Genomic DNA, 9,613 nt, shown 5'->3' on the forward strand with positions numbered 1-9,613 from the left:
GGCCTTACCATCCTTAGAACGGCATTGGGCCCCACCAAATATCGCTGTAAATTATGGCGGCTACTGGGACCTGAGGTAGTTGGTACACTAGGATGTGTGGCTGTGGCAGAACGGCCACGTCCTCTCCCAGCACCAGAGGGTCCACTAACACCACCACGACCATGTCCGCGTCCGAGTCCCTTACTAGATGTTTTCCTCATTGTTACCGTTCACCACAATAAGAAAAATATTATTTGGCCCAATGTATTGAATTCAAATTCAGGCCTTTTTTTACAGACACCTAACACTATCTATTTAGGTACCGTATTACACTAATAAAGGCACAGCAGTAACAACAGATTTAGCTGAATATAAATTTGAGGCCTAGTATTTAGGCGCTGGATGACAGGTATACGTTTACGGACAGAATTAGACTTGGAATGGCGCAATAGCGTGTGTGTGAAGTTATTGAGAATAACCCTATCTGCACCGTGAATATTATATACCCTTTTAGGGATAGATTTAAAGTAGGTCTGATACAGCAGAAACCACTAATTTAGAGAATTGCTAAATTGGGAATTGTATTTCAGCCCAGAACAAAAACTGTGCTTTGACGGACACTAAATAACTTGCCCAGCCACAGCAATAACCACAGATTTAGCTGACTATAAATTTGAGGCCTATTATTTAGGCGCTGGGTGACAGGTATAGGTTTACGGACAGAATTAGACTTGGATATGCACAGTAGCGTGTGTGTGAAGTTATTAAGAATGACCCTATCAGCACCTTGAATCTAATATACCCTTTTAGGGATAGATTTAAAGTAGGTCTGATACAGCAGAAACCACTAAATTAGGAAATTGCTAAATTGGGAATTGTATTTCAACCCAGAACAAAAACTGTGCTTTGACGGACACTAAATAACTTGACCAGCTACAGTAATAACCACAGATTTAGCTGAATATAAATTTGAGGCCTATTATTTAGGCGCTGGGTGACAGGTATACGTTTACGGACAGAATTAGACTGGGATATGCACAGTAGCGTGTGTGTGAAGTTATTGAGAATAACCCTATCTGCACCGTGAATCTTATATACCCTTTTAGGGATAGATTTAAAGTAGGTCTGATACAGCAGAAACCACTAAATTAAAAAATTGCTAAATTGGGAATTGTATTTCAACCCAGAACAAAAACTGTGCTTTGACGGACACTAAATAACTTGCCCAGCTACAGCAATAACCACAGATTTAGCTGACTATAAATTTGAGGCCTATTATTTAGGCGCTGGGTGACAGGTATACGTTTACGGACAGAATTAGACTGGGATATGCACAGTAGCGTGTGTGTGAAGTTATTGAGAATAACCCTATCTGCACCGTGTATATTATATACCCTTTTAGGGATAGATTTAAAGTAGGTCTGATACAGCAGAAACCACTAAATTAGGAAATTGCTAAATTGGGAATTGTATTTCAACCCAGAACAAAAACTGTGCTTTGACAGACACTAAATAACTTGCCCAGCCACAGCAATAACCACAGATTTAGCTGACTATAAATTTGAGGCCTATTATTTAGGCGCTGAGTGACAGGTATACGTTTACAGACAGAATTAGACTGGGATATGGCCAAAAAATAACCACACTATTGATGGTTAAATGCACTTGGTGTGACAGCTTGACCCTGATGTAGGATATAGCCAAAAAACAACCACACTATTGAGGGTTAAATGCACTTGGTGACAGGCTCAGCTTGCCCCTGATGTAGTATATGGCCAAAAAATAACCACACTTTTGATGGTTAAATGCACTTGGTGTGACAGCTTGACCGATGTAGGATATAGCTAAAAAACAACCACACTATTGAGGGTTAAATGCACTTGGTAACAGCTTGCCCCAAAAAATAACCACACTATTGATGGTTAAATGCACTTGGTGTGACAGATTGACCCTGATGTAGGATATAGCCAAAAAACAACCACACTATTGAGGGTTAAATGCACTTGGTGACAGGCTCAGCTTGCCCCTGATGTAGTATATGGCCAAAAAATAACCACACTATTGATGGTTAAATGCACTTGGTGTGATCACCCCAGAAAAAAGTGAATGAAAAACGCTCTGGGCAGCCTAAAAATAGTGAGCAATTGAATAGCAGCAGTTCAATGATCCACAGCTGCAGATCGATCACTGAATGAAGTCTTTTGGAGGAGTTAATCACTGCCTAATCTTGCCCTAACGTCGCAGCTGCAACCTCTCCCTACACTGATCAGAGCAGAGTGACGTGCGGCGCTACGTGACTCCAGCTTAAATAGAGGCTGGGTCACATGCTGCACTGGCCAATCACAGCCATGCCAATAGTAGGCATGCCTGTGACGGCCTCTTGGGGCTAGTAGTATGACGCTTGTTGATTGGCTGCTTTACGAAAATGTTCGGGTTCGGGTCTGTGTCACGGACACCTCAAAATTCGGTACGAACCCGAACTATACAGTTCGGGTTCGCTCATCCCTAGTTATAACCATGTTATAATGGAAAGCCATAACGGAATCCCTAACACTAGTCTCAACCCACTCTTAGTGGTGTAAAAATCCTAAAAGTTCCCAAATGTTGTGCAAGCAAGTGCAAAAAAATCGCAAAAGCCCTATTTTTGCAACTTTTTGACACCAGAATTCTGGAGTGAAGGTATGATAAATCAGTTCCCATGTTTATGACTTTTTGAGCATTACTGGTGCAAATAATTTTGCACAAGTGGCGTTTCTCCTCCAGCCTTGCCACTTTGCTGAACATGGGAGGGGGCAGGGCCAACAGGCACAGTACATTTATCTTCTTGTATGCCAGTTATTTGGCATAAAAAACTGAAATCTACATCAGCCAGTTTAGGCACACTGAGTTCCGTAGAGGTGCCTAATTTATGATGAGGCGTGTTCCTCATAATAAATAAGGCACATATTACAGCAGCACAGGGGCTATCATAGAGCGGCTGGTCTATGATAAATCTCCCCCATTGACTTTAAAGGGTCAGTTGTCTATGTAGATGCTGTCAACTTTAAACATGTATAAGCTATCGCTATATGCAGGCGACATCCTTCTTACCCTTACCGATATGGGGACCTTTATAAAGCTAACTTCCCAAGCATATATGTGGAGATCAGGGGTCTCCTGGACAAGTGGCATGCTCTCCCACTCTCTCTCATGGGACGTATTGCTGCGACTAAAATGACGATCTTGCCCAAGCTTCTGTATCTTTTTGAGACCTTACTGATTATAGTTCCCCTCAAATATCTGAGATCCATTCAATCTCACCTCCTTAGATTTATATGGACGGGAAGATGTCATAGAATCCCAAGGTCGGTCCTTCTATCTAGTAGGCACCAGGGTGGACTAGGGGTAACGGATCTGTCCAAATTTTACTGGGCGGCCCAGCTACGTTCTGTCACGGCCTGGGCTTCCTTGCACCCATACTCTGTCTGGATGCAAATAGAAAGACTCTGGTTAGCTTCTATACATCCTAACTCAATGCTATGGTCCGGATTTCACAAGGCTCTACCAGTTAAGGATCTCTTAGGGCCCATGGCTTGTACTAGACTCATATGGCAGCTGTGCAGTGGTAAATTCCCTCTGGTTTCTAACCACTTCGCCATGACCTCCTTTTTGTATCACCCTATGCTCCCTACTAGTCTTACCACGTCCATAACGAGACCATGGTTTCAGCGGGGACTGTCCTAATCACACAGCAGGACAAGTTATTTCAAACCACTGAACTAAAAAGCTGCCTCATCCTCTTCTCCTACTTGTCAGTGATTATGATCCTGAATAACAACTGATAAGATCTTCAGCTGAATCTCTGTAGGAATGGAGTTCATGAGGAGACGTGAAGTGGAGCGACGACAGATGACAGATTGTGGTAATGGAGACTGCATACAAGTGCTGATGCTCATTAGCCACATCCCCCCTCTCTGTACTTCATGTCTCCTCATGAGCTCCATTCCTATAGAGATTCAGCTGAAGATCTTATCATCTGTATTTAGGATCCTAATCCCTGACAAGCAGAGCAGAGAGGAGGATGAGGCAGCTGTTTAGCTCTGTATTCTGAAGTAACTTGTCCTGCTGTGTAATAAGGACAGGTTTTGTAGGTGGCCATTTTATTTCTTCTAATGATTGTTCCCTAGCCAAAACGAACCATTATAACTAATGAAAGGTATTTGGGAATATATTTATAATAAAGTAATATTTAACTATTTTTTAGTAATTTTATTTTCTTAATTCCCAGAGAACCTCTTTAACCTACAAACAGTAAAAGGGGCAGAATGAGTAACACATGACTCAAATGTTAGACTACACAGGTCTTGTTTGTAGCCAGTAACCTTGGAGACACATAGATTTCCATAGATGTATTGGCGCAAAATTGGTTTATATAGTGGGTGACAGCAGACGACTTTCAAAAAGGGCTAAAATGTCGCTATTAACATGGGTGAATAAATGTAATTTTTTTGGAGTCCCCTGAGGACTGCAACCTTATATATATATATATATATATATATATATATATATATATATATATGTGTGTGTTTGTGTGTGCGTATATATATAATATTCTGCACATTCCTGTGTCATGCTGCCAGAGGGTGACACACAGCATAATAAAAATAGGTGTGTGCTTGTGCCCTACACTTTCCCCACACCCATATAACAAGATATAGTTAAACCAGCCCTCATCCTACTCACCCGCCTTCAAGCCTTTACTCACAACACAAGACCTATTTATATGTATAAAATAACAGCAAGACAGCTCATCCAGGAGGGAATGCATCCACAACATGAACACAGCAAATTATTCCTTTCATATTGTGATTGGAAGCCAGAGAATGTTAGGGATAGATCAAAGGACAGATGGGCAAAAATGGCTGGATAGCTAGATAGAATACATGTATAATAGATTTATTAAAATCTATCTCCTATCTAGCTATCCTACAGCATCTCAGAAAAGTGAGTACACCCCTCACATTTTTGTAAATATTTTATTCTATATTTTCATGGGACAACACTGAAGATAATCCACTTTGATACAATGTAAAGTAGTCAGTGAACAGCTTGTATAATAAAAGTGTAAACTTGGTGTGCCCTCAAAATAACTCAACACACAGCCATTAACCACTTCAGCCCCGCTAGCTGAAACCCCCTTCATGACCAGAGCACTTTTTACACTTCGGCACTACACTACTTTCACCGTTTATCGCTCGGTCATGCAACTTACCACCCAAATGAATTTTACCTCCTTTTCTTCTCAATATGAGAGCTTTCATTTGGTGGTATTTTATTGCTGCTGACATTTTTACTTTTTTTGTTATTAATCGAAATGTAACAATTTTTTTGCCAAAAAATGAAATTTTTCACTTTCAGCTGTAAAATTTTGCAAAAAAAACGACATCCATATATAAATTTTTCGCTAAATTTATAGTTCTACATGTCTTTGATAAAAAAAAATGTTTGGGGCAAAAAAAAATGGTTTGGGTAAAAGTTATAGCGTTTACAAACTATGGTACAAAAATGTGAATTTCCGCTTTTTGAAGCAGCTCTGACTTTCTGAGCACCTGTCATGTTTCCTGAGGTTCTACAATGCCCAGACAGTAGAAAAACCCCACAAATGACCCCATTTCGGAAAGTAGACACCCTAAGGTATTCGCTGATGGGCATAGTGAGTTGATAGAACTTTTTATTTTTTGTCACAAGTTAGCGGAAAATGATGATGATTTTTTATTTTTATTTTTTTCTTACAAAGTCTCATATTCCACTAACTTGCGACAAAAAATAAAAAATTCTAGGAACTCGCCATGCCCCTCACGGAATACCTTGGGGTGTCTTCTTTCCAAAATGGGGTCACTTGTGGGGTAGTTATACTGCCCTGGCAATTTAGGGGCCCAAATGTGTGAGAAGAACTTTGCAATCAAAATGTGTAAAAAATGACCGGTGAAATCCGAAAGGTGCACTTTGGAATATGTGCCCCTTTGCCCACCTTGGCTGCAAAAAAGTGTCACACATCTGGTATCCCCGTACTCAGGAGAAGTTGGGGAATGTGTTTTGGGGTGTCATTTTACATATACCCATGCTGGGTGAGAGAAATATCTTGGCAAATGACAACTTTTCCAATTTTTTTATACAAAGTTGGCATTTGACCAAGATATTTTTCTCACCCAGCATGGGTATATGTAAAATGACACCCCAAAACACATTCCCCAACTTCTCCTGAGTACGGCGATACCAGATGTGTGACACTTTTTTGCAGCCAAGGTGGGCAAAGGGGCACATATTCCAAAGTGCACCTTTCGGATTTCGCAGGCCATTTTTTGCACATTTTGATTGCAAGGTACTTCTTACACATTTGGGCCCCTAAATTGCCACGGCAGTATAACTACGCCACAAGTGACCCCATTTTGGAAAGAAGACACCCCAAGGTATTCCGTGAGGGGCACGGCGAGTTCCTAGAATTTTTTATTTTGTGTCGCAAGTTAGTGGAATATGAGACTTTGTAAGGAAAAAAGAAAAAAAAAGAAAAATCATCATTTTCCGCTAACTTGTGACAAAAAATAAAAAATTCTAGGAACTCGCCGTGCTCCTCACGGAATACCTTGGGGTGTCTTCTTTCCAAAATGGGGTCACTTGTGGTGTAGTTATACTGCCCTGGCAATTTAGGGGCCCAAATGTGTAAGAAGTACCTTGCAATCAAAATCTGTAAAAAATGGCCTGTGAAATCGGAAAGGTGCACTTTGGAATATGTGCCCCTTTGCCCACCTTGGCTGCAAAAAAGTGTCACACATCTGGTATCGCCGTACTCAGGAGAAGTTGGGGAATGTGTTTTGGGGTGTCATTTTACATATAACCATGCTGGGTGAGAGAAATATCTTAGCAAAAGATAACTTTTCCCATTTTTTTATACAAAGTTGGCATTTGACCAAGATATTTTTCTCACCCAGCATGGGTATATGTAAAATGACACCCCAAAACACATTGCCCAACTTCTCCTGAGTACGGCAATACCAGATGTGTGACACTTTTTTGCAGCCTAGATGCGCAAAGGTGCCCAAATTCCTTTTAGGAGGGCATTTTTAGACATTTGGATCCCAGACTTCTTCTCACACTTTCGGCCCCTAAAAAGCCAGGGCAGTATAAATACCCCACATGTGACCCCACTTTGGAAAGAAGACACCCCAAGGTATTCAATGAGGGGCCTGGCGAGTTCATAGAAATTTCTTTTTTTTTGCATAAGTTAGCGGATATTGATTTTTTTGTTTTTTTCTCACAAAGTCTCACTTTCCGCTAACTTAGGACAAAAATTTCAATCTTTCATGGACTCAATATGCCCCTCACGGAATACCTTGGGGTGTCTTCTTTCCGAAATGGGGTCACATGTGGAGTATTTATACTGCCCTGGCTTTTTAGGGGCCCTAAAGCGTGAGAAGAAGTCTGGAATATAAATGTCTAAAAATGTTTACGCATTTGGATTCCGTGAGGGGTATGGCGAGTTCATGTGAGATTTTATTTTTTGACACAAGTTAGTGGAATATGAGACTTAGTAAGAAAAAACAAAAACTAAAACAAACAAAAAATTTCCGCTAACTTGGGCCAAAAAAATGTCTGAATGGAGCCTTACAGGGGGGGGGTGATCAATGACAGGGGGGTGATCACCCATATAGACTCCCTGATCACCCCCCTGTCATTGATCACCCCCCTGGTAAGGCTCCATTCAGACGTCCGTATGATTTTTACGGATCCATGGATCGGATCTGCAAAACACATGCGGACGTCTGAATGGAGCCTTACAGGGGGGTTATCAATGACAGGGGGTGATCAGGGTGATCACCCCCCTGTCACTGATCACCCCCCCTGTAAGGCTCCATTCAGACGTCCGTATGATTTTTACGGAACCATGGATACATGGATCGGATCCGCAAAACACATGCGGACGTCTGAATGGAGCCTTACAGGGGGGTTATCAATGACAGGGGGTGATCAGGGTGATCACCCCCCTGTCACTGATCACCCCCCCTGTAAGGCTCCATTCAGACGTCCGTATGATTTTTACGGATCCATGGATACATGGATCGGATCCGCAAAACACATGCGGATGTCTGAATGGAGCCTTACAGGGGGGTTATCAATGACAGGGGGTGATCAGGGTGATCACCCCCCTGTCACTGATCACCCCCCCTGTAAGGCTCCATTCAGACGTCCGTATGATTTTTACGGATCCATGGATACATGGATCGGATCTGCAAAACACATGCGGACGTCTGAATGGAGCCTTACAGGGGGGTGTTCAATGACAGGGGGGTGATCAGGGAGTGTATATGGGTGATCACCCGCCTGTCATTGATCACCCCCCTGTAAGGCTCCATTCAGACGTCCGCATGTGTTTTGCGGATCCGATCCATGTATCCATGGATCCGTAAAAATCATATGGACGTCTGAATGGAGCCTTACAGGGGGGTGATCAATGACAGGGGGGTGATCAATGACAGGGGGTGATCAGGGAGTGTATATGGGTGATCACCCGCCTGTCATTGATCACCCCCCTGTAAGGCTCCATTCACACGTCCGCATGTGTTTTGCGGATCCGATCCATGTATCCGTGGATCCGTAAAAATCATACGGACGTCTGAACGGAGCCTGACAGGGGGGTGATCAATGACAGGGGGGTGATCAATGACAGGGGGGTGATCAGGGAGTTTATATGGGGTGATCAGGGGTTCATAAAGGGTTAATAAGTGACGGGGGGGGGGGTGTAGTGTATTGTAGTGTTTGGTGCGACTTTACTGACCTACCTGTGTCCTCTGGTGGTCGATCCTAACAAAAGGGACCACCAGAGGACCAGGTAGCAGGTATATTAGACGCTGTTATCAAAACAGCGTCTAATATACCTGTTAGGGGTTAAAAAAATAAGATCTCCAGCCTGCCAGCGAGCGATCGCCGCTGGCAGGCTGGAGATCCACTCGCTTACCTTCCGTTCCTGTGAGCGCGCGCGCCTGTGTGCGCGCGTTCACAGGAAATCCCGGCCCTCGCGAGATGACGCGTATATGCGTCGTCGTGCGCAGGGCTGCCGCCTCCGGACCGCACATCTGCGTTAGGCGGTCCGGAGGCGGTTAATGTCTTTAACCGCTGGCAACAAAAGTGATTACACCCCTAAGTGAAATTGGCCAAATTGGGCCCAAAGTGTCAATATTCTGGCCACCATTATTTTTCAGCACTGCCTTAACTCTCTTGGGCATGGAGTTTACTAGAGCTTCACAGGTTGCCACTGGATGTCAGGAGGGTGTCAAGACCCACGCCTGACTCCGTTATACCCGGGGTCAGGAAGTCGCAGTGGTTGGCTGCGCGCTCTATGTAAGATAGGGCTGTTTCCTTATGGTAGCTTTCTGGGTTTGCTTTGCAACCCTTTTTGGCTTACTCAGGGATCCGTGGCTCCTTCTCCTCAGCTGTTCCTTGTCCAGCACGCCCAACCTCCTTATATTCCCCTCTCACACTTCTCTGGTTGCCAGATATAGAGCTTCCTGTCTGGACTTCTATACTGATCCACTGGAGCTGTGTTGCTGCGTTCTCTGGTTGTTGGTCCAGAACGTTTCCCTCCGGATCCCTGTTGGAC

This window comes from Bufo gargarizans, chromosome 6 (assembly GCF_014858855.1).
Source record: "Bufo gargarizans isolate SCDJY-AF-19 chromosome 6, ASM1485885v1, whole genome shotgun sequence".
In the NCBI taxonomy this organism is placed as follows: domain Eukaryota; kingdom Metazoa; phylum Chordata; class Amphibia; order Anura; family Bufonidae; genus Bufo; species Bufo gargarizans.